This window comes from Dermacentor variabilis, chromosome 7, assembly GCF_050947875.1.
Source record: "Dermacentor variabilis isolate Ectoservices chromosome 7, ASM5094787v1, whole genome shotgun sequence".
NCBI classification, from domain to species: Eukaryota; Metazoa; Arthropoda; class Arachnida; order Ixodida; family Ixodidae; genus Dermacentor; species Dermacentor variabilis.
The window spans coordinates 30,528,797-30,545,592 of NC_134574.1; positions in this window are offsets into that span (position 1 = coordinate 30,528,797).

Sequence of the window (16,796 nt, forward strand, 5' to 3'; positions counted from 1 at the left end):
GTACGTCAGGCATCGCTCCGTCGAGATCTATGAAGCGTATGCGCTCTTCGCTCTTTTGCTTCGACGCCTCGCTGCCTGCTGTGCATGTTCGCGGCGTCTCTTCTATGCACGTGGAGTAGTATGCGCTTTCCCGGTTGTACGTCAGGCATCGCTCCGTCGAGATCTATGTAGAGAACGCGCCCTTGGCTATTTTGCTTCGACACCGGGCTGCTCGATCTGATTGTTCGCAGCGTCTCTTCTTTGCAGGTGTAGCAATCTGCCCTTTCCCGCTGGTATTTCGGGTAACGCACCGTCAAGAACTATGTAGCGGACGCGCCATTGGCGCTTTTGCTTCGACACCTCGCTGCCCGCTGTGCATGTTCGCGGCGTCCCTTCTTTGCACGTGTAGCAGCATGCGCTTTCCCGCTGGTACATCAGGCATCCCTCCGTCCAGATCTATGTAGCGGACGCGCCCTTGGCACTTTTCTGTTCACGCCGCACTGCTCGCTGTGCATGTTCGCGGCGCCTCTTCTTTGTACGTGTAGCAGTATGCGCTTTCCCGCTGGTACATCAGGCATCGCTCCATCGAGATCTACGTAGCGGACGCGCCCTTCGCTCTTTTGCTTCGACGCCGCGCTGCTCGCTGTGCATGTTGGCGGCGTGTCTTCTTTGCACGTGTAGCAGTATCCGCTTTCCCGGTGGTACATCAGGCATCGCTCCGTCGAGATCTTTGTAGCGGACGCGCACTTGGCATTTTGCCTCGACGCCGCGATGCTCGCTGGGCATGTTCGCGGCGTCTCTTCTTTGCACGTGGAGCAGTCTGCGGTTTCCTAGTGATACTTCAGACATATCTCCATCGAGATCTATGTAGCGCACGCGACCTTGGCTCCTTTGCTTTGACGCCACGCTGCTCGCTGTGCATGTTCGCAGCGTCTCTTGTTTGCACGTGTAGCAGCATGCGCTTTCCCGCTGGTACGTCAGGCATCGCTCCGTCGCGATCTGTGTAGCGGATGCGCCTTAGGCCCTTTTGCTTAGACGCCGCGCTGCTCCCTTTGCAAATTCGCGGCGTCTCTTCTTTGCACGTGTAGCAGTATGCGCTTGCCCGGTGGTACATCAGGCGTCGCAGCGTCGTGATCTATATAGCGCACACGCCTTTGGCTTTTTTACTTCGACGCCGCGCTGCTCGCTGTGAATGTTCACGGCGTCTCTTCTTTGCGCGTGTAGCAGTATGCGCTTTACCGGTGGTACATCAAGCGTCACAGCGTCGAGATCTAAGTAGCGCATGCGGCCTAGGCTATTTTGCTTCGATGCCTCGCTGCTCGCTATGCATGTTCGCAGCGTCTCTTCTTTGTACGTGTTCCAGTATGCGGCTTCCCACTGGTACATCAGGCATCGCTCCGTCGAGATCTATGTAGAGGACGCGCCCTTGGCTCTTTTGCCTTGGCGCCGCGCTGCTCGCTGTGCATGTTCGCGGCGTGTCTTCTTTGCACGTGTAGCAGTACGCTCTTTTCCGCTGGTATATCAGGCATCGCTCCGTTGAGATCTATGTAGCCCATGCGCCCTTGGCTCTTTTGCTTCGACGCTGCGCTGCACCCTGTGCATGTTCGCCGCGTCTCTTCTTTGCACGTGTAGCAGTATTCGCTTTCCCCGTGGTACATCAGGCATCGCTCCGTCGAGATCCATGTAGAGCACGCGCCCTTGGCTCTTTTGCTTCGACGCGGCGCTGCTCCCTATGCATGTTCGCGGCGTCTCTTCTTTGCACGTGTAGCAGTATTCGCTTTCCCTCTGGTAGATCAGGCATCGCTCCGTCCAGATCTAGGGAGCGGACGTGCCCTTTGCTCTTTTGCTTTGACGCCGCGCTGCTCGCTGCGCATGTTCGCGGCATCTCTTCTTTGCACGTGAGCAGTATGCGCTTTGCCTGTGGTACCTCAGGCATTGCAGCATCGAGATTTATGTAGCCTACGCGCCCTTGGCTCTTTTGTTTCGACGCCACGCTGCTCGCGGTGCATGTTCGCGGCGTCTCTTGTTTGCACGTGTAGCAGTATGCGCTTTTGCGCTGGTATATCAGGCATCGCACCGTTGAGATCTATGTAGCGCATGCGCCCTTCGCGCTTTTGCCTCGACGCTGCGCTGCACCCTGTGCATGTTCGCGGCGTCTCTTCTTTGCACGTGTAGCAGTATGCGCTTTCCCGCTGGTACATCCGGCATCGCTCCGTCGGGATATATGTAGCGGACGCGCACTTGGCCCTTTGTTTCGACGCCGCGCTGCTCCCTGTGAATGTTCGCGCTGTCTCTTTTTTGCACGTGTAGCAGTATGCGCTTTTCCGGTGGTACATCAGGCATATCTCCGTCGAGATATATGCAGCGCAGCGCACTTAGCTCTTTTGCATCGACGCCACGCTGCTCGCTGAGCATGTTTGCAGCGTCTCTTCTTTGCACGTGCAGCAGTATGCGCTTTCCCGAAGGTACATCAGGCATCCCTCCGTCGAGATCTATGTAGCGGACGCGCCGTCGGGTCTTTTGCTTCGACGCCACGCTGCTCGTTATGCATGTTCGCCGCGTCTCTTCTTTGCACGTGTAGCAGTATGAGGCTTCTCGTGGTACATCAGGCATCGCTCCGTCGAGATCTATATAGCGGACGCTCCCTTGGCTCTTTGGCTTCGACGCCGCGCTGCTAGATGTGCTTGTTCCCGGCATCTCTTCGTTGCACGTGGAGCAGTATGCGGCATCCCGTGGTACATCAGGCATCGCTCGGTCGAGATCTATGTAGCGCACGCGCCCTGGGCTCTTTTGCTTCGACGCCGCGCTGCTCGCTGTGCATGTTCGCGGCGTCTCTTCTTTGCACGTGCAGGAATATGCGCTTTCCCGTTGGTACATCAGGCATCGCTCCGTCGAGATCTATGTAGCGGACGCCCCCTAGGCTCTTTTGCTTCGACGCCGCGCTGCTCGCTGTGCATGTCAGCGGCGTCTCTTCTTTGCACGTGTAGCAGTATGCGCTTTCCCGGTGGTACATCACACGTCGCAGCGTCGAGATCTATGCGGCGTACGCGCCCTTGGCTATTTTGCTTCGACGCCGCGCTGCTCGCTGCGCATGTTCGCGGCGTCTCTTCTTTTCAATTGTAGCCGTATGCGGCTTCCCATGGTACTTCAGGCATCGCTCCGTCGAGACCTATGAAGCGGACGCGCCCTTGGCTCTGTTGCTTCGACGTCGCGCTGCTCGCTGTGCTTGTTCCCGGCGTCTCTTCTTTGCACGTGGAGCAATATGCGCTTTCCCGCTGGTACATCAGGCATCGCTCCGTCGGGCTATATGTAGCGGACGCGCCATTGGCCCCTTGCTTCGACGCCGCGCTGCTCCCTGCGCATGTTCGCGGCGTCTCTTCTTTGCACGTGGAGCAATATGCGACTTCCCGTGGTACATGAGGCATCCCTCCTTCGAGATCAATGTAGCGGACGCGCCCTTGGCTCTTTTCCATCGACGCCGCGCTGCTCGCTGTGCATGTTCGCGGCCTCTCTTCTTTGCACATGTAGCAGTATGCGCTTTCCCGATGGTACATCAGGCATTGCTCCGTCGAGATCCATGCAGCGCACGCGCCCTTGGCTCTGTTGCTTCGACGTCGCGCTGTTCGCTGTGCTTGTTCCCGGCGTCTCTTCTTTGCACGTGGAGCAATATGCGTTTTCCCGACGGTACATCACGCATCCCTCCGTCGAGATCTATGTAGCGGACGCGCCCTTGACTCTTTTGCTTCGACGCCACGCTGCTCCCTGTGCATGTTCGCGGTGTCTCTTCTTTGCACGTGTAGCAGTATGCGCTTTCCCGGTAGCACATCAGGCATTGCTCCGTCGAAATCCATGTAGAGCATGCACCCTTGGCCCTTTTGCATCGACGCCGCGCTGCTCGCTGTGCATGTTCGCGGCTTGTCTTCTTTGCACGTGTAGCAGAATGCGCTTTCCCGGTGGTACATCAGGCGTCACAGCATCGAGCACGTCGTAGCGGACCTGCCCTTGGCTCTTTTGTATCGACGCCGCGCTGCTCACTGTGCATGTTCGCGGCGTCTCTTCTTTGCACGTGTAGCAGTATGCGCTTTCCCGGTGGAACATCAGGCGTCGCAGCGTCGAGATCTTTGTAGCGGGCGAGCCCTTGGCTCTTTGGTTTCGACGGCACGCTCGTTGCTTTGCATGTTCGCGACGTCTCTTGTTTGCACGTGTGGCAGTATGCGCTTTCCCCGTGGTAGATTAGACATATCTCCATCGAAATCTATGTAGCGCACGCGCCCTTGGCTCTTTTGCATCGGCGCCACGCTGTTCGCTGTGCATTTTCGCGGTTTCTCTTCTTTGCACGTGTAGCAGTATGCGCTATCCCGATGTTACATCAGGCATCCCTCCATGGAGATATATGTAGCGGACGCGCCGTTGGGTCTCTTGCTTCGACGCCGCGCTGCTCACTATGCATGTTCGCGGCGTCTCTTCTTTGCACGTTTAGCAATATGTGCTTTCGCGGTGGTACATCAGGCATTGCTCCGTCGAGATCCATGCAGCGCACGCACCCTTGGCCCTTTTGCATCGACGCCGCGCTGCTCGCTGTGCATGTTCGCGGCGTCTCTTCTTTGCACGTGTAGCAGTATGCGGCTTCGTGCTGGTACATCAGGCATCGCTCCGTCGTGATCTATGTAACGGACGCGCCCTTCGCTCTTTCGCTTCGACGCCGCGCTGCTCGCTGTGCATGTCAGCGGCGTCTCTTCTTTGCACGTGTAGCAGTATGCGCTTTCCCGGTGGTACATCACACGTCGCAGCGTCGAGATCTATGCAGCGTACGCGCCCTTGGCTATTTTGCTTCGACGCCGCGCTGCTCGCTGCGCATGTTCGCGGCGTCTCTTCTTTTCACTTGTAGCCGTATGCGGCTTCCCATGGTACTTCAGGCATCGCTCCGTCGAGACCTATGAAGCGGACGCGCCCTTGGCTCTGTTGCTTCGACGTCGCGCTGCTCGCTGTGCTTGTTCCCGGCGTCTCTTCTTTGCACGTGTGGCAGTATGCGCATTCCCCGTGGTACATTAGACATATTTCCGTCAAGATTTATGTAGTGCACGCGCCCTTGGCTCTTTTGCATCGACGCCACGCTGTTCGCTGTGCATGTTCGCGGTTTCTCTTCTTTGCATGTGTAGCAGTATACGCTTTTCCCGTGGTACATCAGACATATATCCGTCGAGAAATATCTTGCGGACGCGTCGGTGGGTCTTTTGCTTCGACGACGCGCTGCTCGGTTTGCATGTTCGCGGCGTCTCTTCTTTGCACGTGTAGCAGTATGCGGCTTCCCGTGGTACATCAGGCGTCGCAAGCGTCGAGATCTATGCAGCGTACGCGCCCTTGGCTATTTTGCTTCGTCGCCGCGCTGCTCCCTGCGCATGTTCGCGGCGTCTCTTCTTTTCACATGTAACCGTATGCGGCTTCCCATGGTGCTTCAGGCATCGCGCCGTCGAGACGTATGTAGCGGACGCGCCCTTGGCTCTGTTCCTTCGACGTCGCGCTGCTCGCTGTGCTTGCTCCCGGCGTCTCTTCTTTGCACGTGGAGCAATATGCGCTTTCGCGATCGTACATCAGGCATCGCTGCGTCGGGATATATGTAGCGGACGCGCCATTGGCCCTTTGCTTCAACGCCGCGCTGCTCCCTGTGCATTTTCGCGGCGTCTCTTCTTTGCACGTGTGGCAGTATGCGCATTCCCCGTGGTACAATAGACATATTTCCGTCGAGATTTATGTAGTGCACTCGCCCTTGGCTCTTTTGCATCGACGCCACGCTGTTCGCTGTGCATGTTCGCGGTTTCTCTTCTTTGCACGTGTAGGAGTATACACTTTTCCCGTGTTACATCAGACATATATCCGTCGAGATATATGTTGCGGACGCGCCGGTGGGTCTTTTGCATCGGCGCCACGCTGTTCGCTGTGCATTTTCGCGGTTTCTCTTCTCTGCACGTTTAGAAGTATGCGCTTTCCCGATGGACATCAGGCATCGCTCCGTCGAGATATATTTAGCCGGCGCTCCCCTGGCTCTCTTGCTTCGACGCCGCGCTTCTCGCTGTTTTTGTTCGCGGCGTCTCTTCTTTGCAAGTGGAGCAATATGCGCTTTCCCACTGGTACATCAGGCATGGCTCCATCGGGATCTATGTAGCGGACGCGCCCTTGGCCCCTTGCTTCGACGCCGCACTGCTCGCTGTGCATGTTCGCGGCGTCTCTTCTTTGCACATGTAGCAGTATGCGCATTGCCGGTTGTATATCAGGCTTCGCAGTGTGGAGGCCTATGTAGCGTACGCGGCCTTGGCTATTTTGCTTCGACGCCGGGCTGCTCGCTGTGCATGTTCCCAGCATCTGTTCTTTGCATGTGTAGGAGTATGCGCTTTCCCGGTGGTACATATGGCATCGCTCCGTCGAGATTTATGTAGGGCACGCGACCTTGGTTTTTTTGCATCGACGCCGCGCTGCTCGCTGTGCATGTTCGCGGCGTCTCTTCTTTCCACGTGTAGCAGTATGCGCTTTCCCGGTGGTACATCAGGCATCGCTCCGTCGAGATCTATGTAGAGAACGCGCCCTCTGCTATTTTGCTTCGACGCCGGGCTGCTCGCTCTGCATGTTCGCGGCATCTCTTCTTTGCATGTGTAGGAGTATGCGCTTTCCCGCTGGTACTTAAGGCATCGCACCGTCAAGATCAATGTCTTGGCTCTTTTGCTTCAACGCTGCGCTGCTCGCGGTGCATGTTCCCGGCGTCTCTTCTTTGCATGTCTAGCATTATGCGTTTTCCCGGTGGTCCATCAGTGATGACTCCGTCGAGATCTATGTAGCGGACGCGCCCTTCGCTCTTTTGCTTCGACGCTGCGCTACTCTCTCTGCATGTTCGCGGTGTCTCTTCTATGCACGTGCAATAGTATGCGCATTCCTGGTAGTATATCAGGCATCACTCCGTTGAGATCTATGTAGAGAATGCGCCCTTCGCTCTTTTGCTTCGACGCCGCGCTGCTCTTTGTGGATGTTGGCGGTGTCTTTTCTATGCACGTGCAGCAGTGTGCGCTTTCCCGGTGGTACATGAGGCGTCGCAGCGTGGAGATGTATGTAGCGTTCGCGGCCTTGGCTATTTTGCTTCGTCGCCGGGCTGCTCGCTGTGGATGTTCGCGGCGTCTCATTGCACGTGTAGCAGTGTTCGCTTTCCCGCTAGTAGATCAGGCATCGATCCGTCGAAATCTATGTAACGGATGCGCCCTTGGCTCTTTTGCTTCGACGCTGCGCTGCTCTCTCTGCATGTTCGCGGTGTCTCTTCTATGCACGTGCAATAGCATGCGCTTTCCTGGTAGTATATCAGGCATCGCTCCGTTGAGATCTATGTAGAGAATGCGCCCTTGGCTATTTTGCTTCGACGCCGCACTGCTCGCTGTTCTTGTTCGCGGCGATTCTTCTTTGCATGCGTAGCAGTATGCGTTTTCCCGGTGGTACATCAGGCATCGCTCCGTCGAGATGTATGTAGCGGACGCGCCATAGGCTCTCTTGTTTAGACGCCGCGCTGCTCGCTGTGCATGTTCCCGGCGTCTCTTCTTTGCAGGTGTAGCAATATGCGCTTTCCCTGTGATAAATCAGGCGTTGCAGCGCGGAGATCTGTGTAGCAGCGTATGCAGCCTTGCTATTTTGCTTCGTCGCCGGGCTGCTCGCTGTGCATGTTCGCGGCGTCCCTTCTTTGCACGTGTAGCAGTACGCGCTTTCCCGGTGGTACATCAGGCATCGCTCCGTCGATATCTATGTAGCGCACACGCCCTTGGCTCTTTTGCTTCGACGCCGCGCTGCTCGCTGCGCATATTCGCGGCGCCTCTTCTTTGCACGTGTACAAGTATGCGCTTTCCCGGTGGTACATCAGGCATCGCTCCGTCGAGATGTATGTAGCAGACGCGCTCTTGGCTGTTTTGCTTCCACGCCGAGCTGGTCGCTGTGCATGCTCGCGGCCTCTCTTCTTTGCACGTGTAGCAGTATGCGCTTTCCCGGTGGTATATCAGGCGTAGCAGCGCGGAGACCTGTGTAGCGTATGCGGCCTTGCTATTTTGCTTCGTCACCGTGCTGCTCACTGTGCATGTTCGCAGCGTCTCTTCTTTGCACGTGTAGCAGTACGCGCTTTCCCTCTGGTACATCAGGTATCGCTCCATCGAGATCTATGTAGCGGACGCGCCCTTGGCTCTTTTGCGTCGATGCCGCTCTGCCCTCTGCGCATGTTCGCGGTGTCTCTTCTATGCACGTGTAGCAGTATGCGCTTTCTCGATGGTACATGAGGCATCCCTCCATCGAGAGGTATGTACAGAACGCGCCCATGGCTATTTTGCTTCGACGCCGCGCTACTCGATCTGCATGTTCATGGCGTCTCTTCTTTGCAGGTGTAGCACTATGCGCGTTCCCGGTGGTACGTCAGGCATCGCTCCGTCGAGATCTATGAAGCGTATGCGCTCTTCGCTCTTTTGCTTCGACGCCTCGCTGCCTGCTGTGCATGTTCGCGGCGTCTCTTCTATGCACGTGGAGTAGTATGCGCTTTCCCGGTTGTACGTCAGGCATCGCTCCGTCGAGATCTATGTAGAGAACGCGCCCTTGGCTATTTTGCTTCGACACCGGGCTGCTCGATCTGATTGTTCGCAGCGTCTCTTCTTTGCAGGTGTAGCAATCTGCCCTTTCCCGCTGGTATTTCGGGTAACGCACCGTCAAGAACTATGTAGCGGACGCGCCATTGGCGCTTTTGCTTCGACACCTCGCTGCCCGCTGTGCATGTTCGCGGCGTCCCTTCTTTGCACGTGTAGCAGCATGCGCTTTCCCGCTGGTACATCAGGCATCCCTCCGTCCAGATCTATGTAGCGGACGCGCCCTTGGCACTTTTCTGTTCACGCCGCACTGCTCGCTGTGCATGTTCGCGGCGCCTCTTCTTTGTACGTGTAGCAGTATGCGCTTTCCCGCTGGTACATCAGGCATCGCTCCATCGAGATCTACGTAGCGGACGCGCCCTTCGCTCTTTTGCTTCGACACCGCGCTGCTCGCTGTGCATGTTGGCGGCGTGTCTTCTTTGCACGTGTAGCAGTATCCGCTTTCCCGGTGGTACATCAGGCATCGCTCCGTCGAGATCTTTGTAGCGGACGCGCACTTGGCATTTTGCCTCGACGCCGCGATGCTCGCTGGGCATGTTCGCGGCGTCTCTTCTTTGCACGTGGAGCAGTCTGCGGTTTCCTAGTGATACTTCAGACATATCTCCATCGAGATCTATGTAGCGCACGCGACCTTGGCTCCTTTGCTTTGACGCCACGCTGCTCGCTGTGCATGTTCGCAGCGTCTCTTGTTTGCACGTGTAGCAGCATGCGCTTTCCCGCTGGTACGTCAGGCATCGCTCCGTCGCGATCTGTGTAGCGGATGCGCCTTAGGCCCTTTTGCTTAGACGCCGCGCTGCTCCCTTTGCAAATTCGCGGCGTCTCTTCTTTGCACGTGTAGCAGTATGCGCTTGCCCGGTGGTACATCAGGCGTCGCAGCGTCGTGATCTATATAGCGCACACGCCTTTGGCTTTTTTACTTCGACGCCGCGCTGCTCGCTGTGAATGTTCACGGCGTCTCTTCTTTGCGCGTGTAGCAGTATGCGCTTTACCGGTGGTACATCAAGCGTCACAGCGTCGAGATCTAAGTAGCGCATGCGGCCTAGGCTATTTTGCTTCGATGCCTCGCTGCTCGCTATGCATGTTCGCAGCGTCTCTTCTTTGTACGTGTTCCAGTATGCGGCTTCCCACTGGTACATCAGGCATCGCTCCGTCGAGATCTATGTAGAGGACGCGCCCTTGGCTCTTTTGCCTTGGCGCCGCGCTGCTCGCTGTGCATGTTCGCGGCGTGTCTTCTTTGCACGTGTAGCAGTACGCTCTTTTCCGCTGGTATATCAGGCATCGCTCCGTTGAGATCTATGTAGCGCATGCGCCCTTGGCTCTTTTGCTTCGACGCTGCGCTGCACCCTGTGCATGTTCGCCGCGTCTCTTCTTTGCACGTGTAGCAGTATTCGCTTTCCCCGTGGTACATCAGGCATCGCTCCGTCGAGATCCATGTAGAGCACGCGCCCTTGGCTCTTTTGCTTCGACGCGGCGCTGCTCCCTATGCATGTTCGCGGCGTCTCTTCTTTGCACGTGTAGCAGTATTCGCTTTCCCTCTGGTAGATCAGGCATCGCTCCGTCCAGATCTAGGGAGCGGACGTGCCCTTTGCTCTTTTGCTTTGACGCCGCGCTGCTCGCTGCGCATGTTCGCGGCATCTCTTCTTTGCACGTGAGCAGTATGCGCTTTGCCTGTGGTACCTCAGGCATTGCAGCATCGAGATTTATGTAGCCTACGCGCCCTTGGCTCTTTTGTTTCGACGCCACGCTGCTCGCGGTGCATGTTCGCGGCGTCTCTTGTTTGCACGTGTAGCAGTATGCGCTTTTGCGCTGGTATATCAGGCATCGCACCGTTGAGATCTATGTAGCGCATGCGCCCTTCGCGCTTTTGCCTCGACGCTGCGCTGCACCCTGTGCATGTTCGCGGCGTCTCTTCTTTGCACGTGTAGCAGTATGCGCTTTCCCGCTGGTACATCCGGCATCGCTCCGTCGGGATATATGTAGCGGACGCGCACTTGGCCCTTTGTTTCGACGCCGCGCTGCTCCCTGTGAATGTTCGCGCTGTCTCTTTTTTGCACGTGTAGCAGTATGCGCTTTTCCGGTGGTACATCAGGCATATCTCCGTCGAGATATATGCAGCGCAGCGCACTTAGCTCTTTTGCATCGACGCCACGCTGCTCGCTGAGCATGTTTGCGGCGTCTCTTCTTTGCACGTGCAGCAGTATGCGCTTTCCCGAAGGTACATCAGGCATCCCTCCGTCGAGATCTATGTAGCGGACGCGCCGTCGGGTCTTTTGCTTCGACGCCACGCTGCTCGTTATGCATGTTCGCCGCGTCTCTTCTTTGCACGTGTAGCAGTATGAGGCTTCTCGTGGTACATCAGGCATCGCTCCGTCGAGATCTATATAGCGGACGCTCCCTTGGCTCTTTGGCTTCGACGCCGCGCTGCTAGATGTGCTTGTTCCCGGCATCTCTTCGTTGCACGTGGAGCAGTATGCGGCATCCCGTGGTACATCAGGCATCGCTCGGTCGAGATCTATGTAGCGCACGCGCCCTGGGCTCTTTTGCTTCGACGCCGCGCTGCTCGCTGTGCATGTTCGCGGCGTCTCTTCTTTGCACGTGCAGGAATATGCGCTTTCCCGTTGGTACATCAGGCATCGCTCCGTCGAGATCTATGTAGCGGACGCCCCCTAGGCTCTTTTGCTTCGACGCCGCGCTGCTCGCTGTGCATGTCAGCGGCGTCTCTTCTTTGCACGTGTAGCAGTATGCGCTTTCCCGGTGGTACATCACACGTCGCAGCGTCGAGATCTATGCGGCGTACGCGCCCTTGGCTATTTTGCTTCGACGCCGCGCTGCTCGCTGCGCATGTTCGCGGCGTCTCTTCTTTTCAATTGTAGCCGTATGCGGCTTCCCATGGTACTTCAGGCATCGCTCCGTCGAGACCTATGAAGCGGACGCGCCCTTGGCTCTGTTGCTTCGACGTCGCGCTGCTCGCTGTGCTTGTTCCCGGCGTCTCTTCTTTGCACGTGGAGCAATATGCGCTTTCCCGCTGGTACATCAGGCATCGCTCCGTCGGGCTATATGTAGCGGACGCGCCATTGGCCCCTTGCTTCGACGCCGCGCTGCTCCCTGCGCATGTTCGCGGCGTCTCTTCTTTGCACGTGGAGCAATATGCGACTTCCCGTGGTACATGAGGCATCCCTCCTTCGAGATCAATGTAGCGGACGCGCCCTTGGCTCTTTTCCATCGACGCCGCGCTGCTCGCTGTGCATGTTCGCGGCCTCTCTTCTTTGCACATGTAGCAGTATGCGCTTTCCCGATGGTACATCAGGCATTGCTCCGTCGAGATCCATGCAGCGCACGCGCCCTTGGCTCTGTTGCTTCGACGTCGCGCTGTTCGCTGTGCTTGTTCCCGGCGTCTCTTCTTTGCACGTGGAGCAATATGCGTTTTCCCGACGGTACATCACGCATCCCTCCGTCGAGATCTATGTAGCGGACGCGCCCTTGACTCTTTTGCTTCGACGCCACGCTGCTCCCTGTGCATGTTCGCGGTGTCTCTTCTTTGCACGTGTAGCAGTATGCGCTTTCCCGGTAGCACATCAGGCATTGCTCCGTCGAAATCCATGTAGAGCATGCACCCTTGGCCCTTTTGCATCGACGCCGCGCTGCTCGCTGTGCATGTTCGCGGCTTGTCTTCTTTGCACGTGTAGCAGAATGCGCTTTCCCGGTGGTACATCAGGCGTCACAGCATCGAGCACGTCGTAGCGGACCTGCCCTTGGCTCTTTTGTATCGACGCCGCGCTGCTCACTGTGCATGTTCGCGGCGTCTCTTCTTTGCACGTGTAGCAGTATGCGCTTTCCCGGTGGAACATCAGGCGTCGCAGCGTCGAGATCTTTGTAGCGGGCGAGCCCTTGGCTCTTTGGTTTCGACGGCACGCTCGTTGCTTTGCATGTTCGCGACGTCTCTTGTTTGCACGTGTGGCAGTATGCGCTTTCCCCGTGGTAGATTAGACATATCTCCATCGAAATCTATGTAGCGCACGCGCCCTTGGCTCTTTTGCATCGGCGCCACGCTGTTCGCTGTGCATTTTCGCGGTTTCTCTTCTTTGCACGTGTAGCAGTATGCGCTATCCCGATGTTACATCAGGCATCGCTCCGTCGAGATCTGTGTAGCGGACGCGCACTTGGCTCTTTTGCTTCGATGTCGCGCTGCTCGCTGTGCATGTTCGCGGCGTCTCTTCTTTGCACGTGTAGCAGTATGCGGCTTCGTGCTGGTACATCAGGCATCGCTCCGTAGTGATCTATGTAACGGACGCGCCCTTCGCTCTTTCGCTTCGACGCCGCGCTGCTCGCTGTGCATGTCAGCGGCGTCTCTTCTTTGCACGTGTAGCAGTATGCGCTTTCCCGGTGGTACATCACACGTCGCAGCGCCGAGATCTATGCGGCGTACGCGCCCTTGGCTATTTTGCTTCGACGCCGCGCTGCTCGCTGCGCATGTTCGCGGCGTCTCTTCTTTTCAATTGTAGCCGTATGCGGCTTCCCATGGTACTTCAGGCATCGCTCCGTCGAGACCTATGAAGCGGACGCGCCCTTGGCTCTGTTGCTTCGACGTCGCGCTGCTCGCTGTGCTTGTTCCCGGCGTCTCTTCTTTGCACGTGGAGCAATATGCGCTTTCCCGCTGGTACATCAGGCATCGCTCCGTCGGGCTATATGTAGCGGACGCGCCATTGGCCCCTTGCTTCGACGCCGCGCTGCTCCCTGCGCATGTTCGCGGCGTCTCTTCTTTGCACGTGGAGCAATATGCGACTTCCTGTGGTACATGAGGCATCCCTCCTTCGAGATCAATGTAGCGGACGCGCCCTTGGCTCTTTTCCATCGACGCCGCGCTGCTCGCTGTGCATGTTCGCGGCCTCTCTTCTTTGCACGTGTAGCAGTATGCGCTTTCCCGATGGTACATCAGGCATTGCTCCGTCGAGATCCATGCAGCGCACGCGCCCTTGGCTCTGTTGCTTCGACGTCGCGCTGTTCGCTGTGCTTGTTCCCGGCGTCTCTTCTTTGCACGTGGAGCAATATGCGTTTTCCCGACGGTACATCACGCATCCCTCCGTCGAGATCAATGTAGCGGACGCGCCCTTGGCTCTTTTGCTTCGACGCCACGCTGCTCCCTGTGCATGTTCGCGGTGTCTCTTCTTTGCACGTGTAGCAGTATGCGCTTTTCCGGTGGTACATCAGGCATATCTCCGTCGAGATATATGCAGCGCAGCGCACTTAGCTCTTTTGCATCGACGCCACGCTGCTCGCTGAGCATGTTTGCGGCGTCTCTTCTTTGCACGTGCAGCAGTATGCGCTTTCCCGAAGGTACATCAGGCATCCCTCCGTCGAGATCTATGTAGCGGACGCGCCGTCGGGTCTTTTGCTTCGACGCCACGCTGCTCGCTATGCATGTTCGCCGCGTCTCTTCTTTGCACGTGTAGCAGTATGAGGCTTCTCGTGGTACATCAGGCATCGCTCCGTCGAGATCTATATAGCGGACGCTCCCTTGGCTCTTTTGCTTCGACGCCGCGCTGCTAGATGTGCTTGTTCCCGGCATCTCTTCGTTGCACGTGGAGCAGTATGCGGCATCCCGTGGTACATCAGGCATCGCTCGGTCGAGATCTATGTAGCGCACGCGCCCTGGGCTCTTTTGCTTCGACGCCGCGCTGCTCGCTGTGCATGTTCGCGGCGTCTCTTCTTTGCACGTGCAGGAATATGCGCTTTCCCGTTGGTACATCAGGCATCGCTCCGTCGAGATCTATGTAGCGGACGCCCCCTAGGCTCTTTTGCTTCGACGCCGCGCTGCTCGCTGTGCATGTCAGCGGCGTCTCTTCTTTGCACGTGTAGCAGTATGCGCTTTCCCGGTGGTACATCACACGTCGCAGCGTCGAGATCTATGCGGCGTACGCGCCCTTGGCTATTTTGCTTCGACGCCGCGCTGCTCGCTGCGCATGTTCGCGGCGTCTCTTCTTTTCAATTGTAGCCGTATGCGGCTTCCCATGGTACTTCAGGCATCGCTCCGTCGAGACCTATGAAGCGGACGCGCCCTTGGCTCTGTTGCTTCGATGTCGCGCTGCTCGCTGTGCTTGTTCCCGGCGTCTCTTCTTTGCACGTGGAGCAATATGCGCTTTCCCGCTGGTACATCAGGCATCGCTCCGTCGGGCTATATGTAGCGGACGCGCCATTGGCCCCTTGCTTCGACGCCGCGCTGCTCCCTGCGCATGTTCGCGGCGTCTCTTCTGTGCACGTGGAGCAATATGCGACTTCCCGTGGTACATGAGGCATCCCTCCTTCGAGATCAATGTAGCGGACGCGCCCTTGGCTCTTTTCCATCGACGCCGCGCTGCTCGCTGTGCATGTTCGCGGCCTCTCTTCTTTGCACATGTAGCAGTATGCGCTTTCCCGATGGTACATCAGGCATTGCTCCGTCGAGATCCATGCAGCGCACGCGCCCTTGGCTCTGTTGCTTCGACGTCGCGCTGTTCGCTGTGCTTGTTCCCGGCGTCTCTTCTTTGCACGTGGAGCAATATGCGTTTTCCCGACGGTACATCACGCATCCCTCCGTCGAGATCTATGTAGCGGACGCGCCCTTGGCTCTTTTGCTTCGACGCCACGCTGCTCCCTGTGCATGTTCGCGGTGTCTCTTCTTTGCACGTGTAGCAGTATGCGCTTTCCCGGTAGCACATCCGGCATTGCTCCGTCGAAATCCATGTAGAGCATGCACCCTTGGCCCTTTTGCATCGACGCCGCGCTGCTCGCTGTGCATGTTCGCGGCTTGTCTTCTTTGCACGTGTAGCAGAATGCGCTTTCCCGGTGGTACATCAGGCGTCACAGCATCGAGCACGTCGTAGCGGACCTGCCCTTGGCTCTTTTGTATCGACGCCGCGCTGCTCACTGTGCATGTTCGCGGCGTCTCTTCTTTGCACGTGTAGCAGTATGCGCTTTCCCGGTGGAACATCAGGCGTCGCAGCGTCGAGATCAATGTCTTGGCTCTTTTGCTTCAACGCCGCGCTGCTCGCTGGGCATGTCCCCGGCGTCTCTTCTTTGCATGTCTAGCAGCATGCGCTTTCCCGGTGGTACATCAGTGATGACTCCGTCAAGATTTATGTAGCGGACGCGCCCTTCATTCTTTTGCTTCGACGCCTCGCTGCTATTTTTGCATGTTCGCGGTGTCTCTTCTATGCACGTGTAGAAGTGTGGGCTTTCCCGGTGGTACATGAGGCGTCGCAGCGTGGAGATGTATGTAGCGTTCGCGGCCTTGATCATTTTGCTTCGTCGCCGGGCTGCTCGCTGTGCATGTTCGCGGCGTCTCTTTGCACGTGTAGCTGTATGCGCTTTCCCGCTAGTACATCAGGCATCGCTCCGTCGAGATCTATGTAGCGGATGCGTCCTTGGCTCTTTTGCTTCGACTCTGCGCTGCTCTCGGTGCATGTTCGCGGTGTCTCTTCTATGCACGTGCAATAGTATGCGCTTTCCTGGTAGTATATCAGGCATCGCTCCGACGATGTCTAGGTAGCGCACGCGCCCTTGGCTCTATTGCTTCGACGCCGCGCTGCTCGCTGTGCATGTTCGAGGCGCCTCTTCTTTGCACGTGTAGCAGTATTCGCTTTACCTGTGGTACAACAGGGATCACTCCGTCAAGACCAATGTAGCGGACGCGCCCTTGGCTCTTTTGCTTCGACACCGAGCAGGTCGCTGTGCATGTTCGTGGCGTCTCTTCTTTGCATGTGTAGCAGTATGCGCTTTCCCGGTGGTACATCAGGCATCGCTCCGTCGATATCTATGTAGCGCACACGCCCTTGGCACTTTTGCTTCGACGCCGCGCTGCACGCTGTGCATGTTCGCGGCGTCTCTTTGCATGTGTAGCAGTATGCACTTTGCCGGTTGTACATCAGGCTTCGCATTGTGGAGGTCTATGTAGCGTACGGGGCCTTGGCTATTTTGCTTCGACACCGGGCTGCTCGCTGTGCATGTTCGCGGCATCTCTTCTTTGCATGTGTAGGAGTATGCGCTTTCCCGCTGGTACTTAAGGCATCGCTCCGTCAAGATCAATGTCTTGGCTCTTTTGCTTCAACGCTGCGCTGCTCGCTGTGCATGTTCCCGGCGTCTCTTCCTTGCATGTCTAGCAGTATGCGCTTTCGCGGTGGTACATCA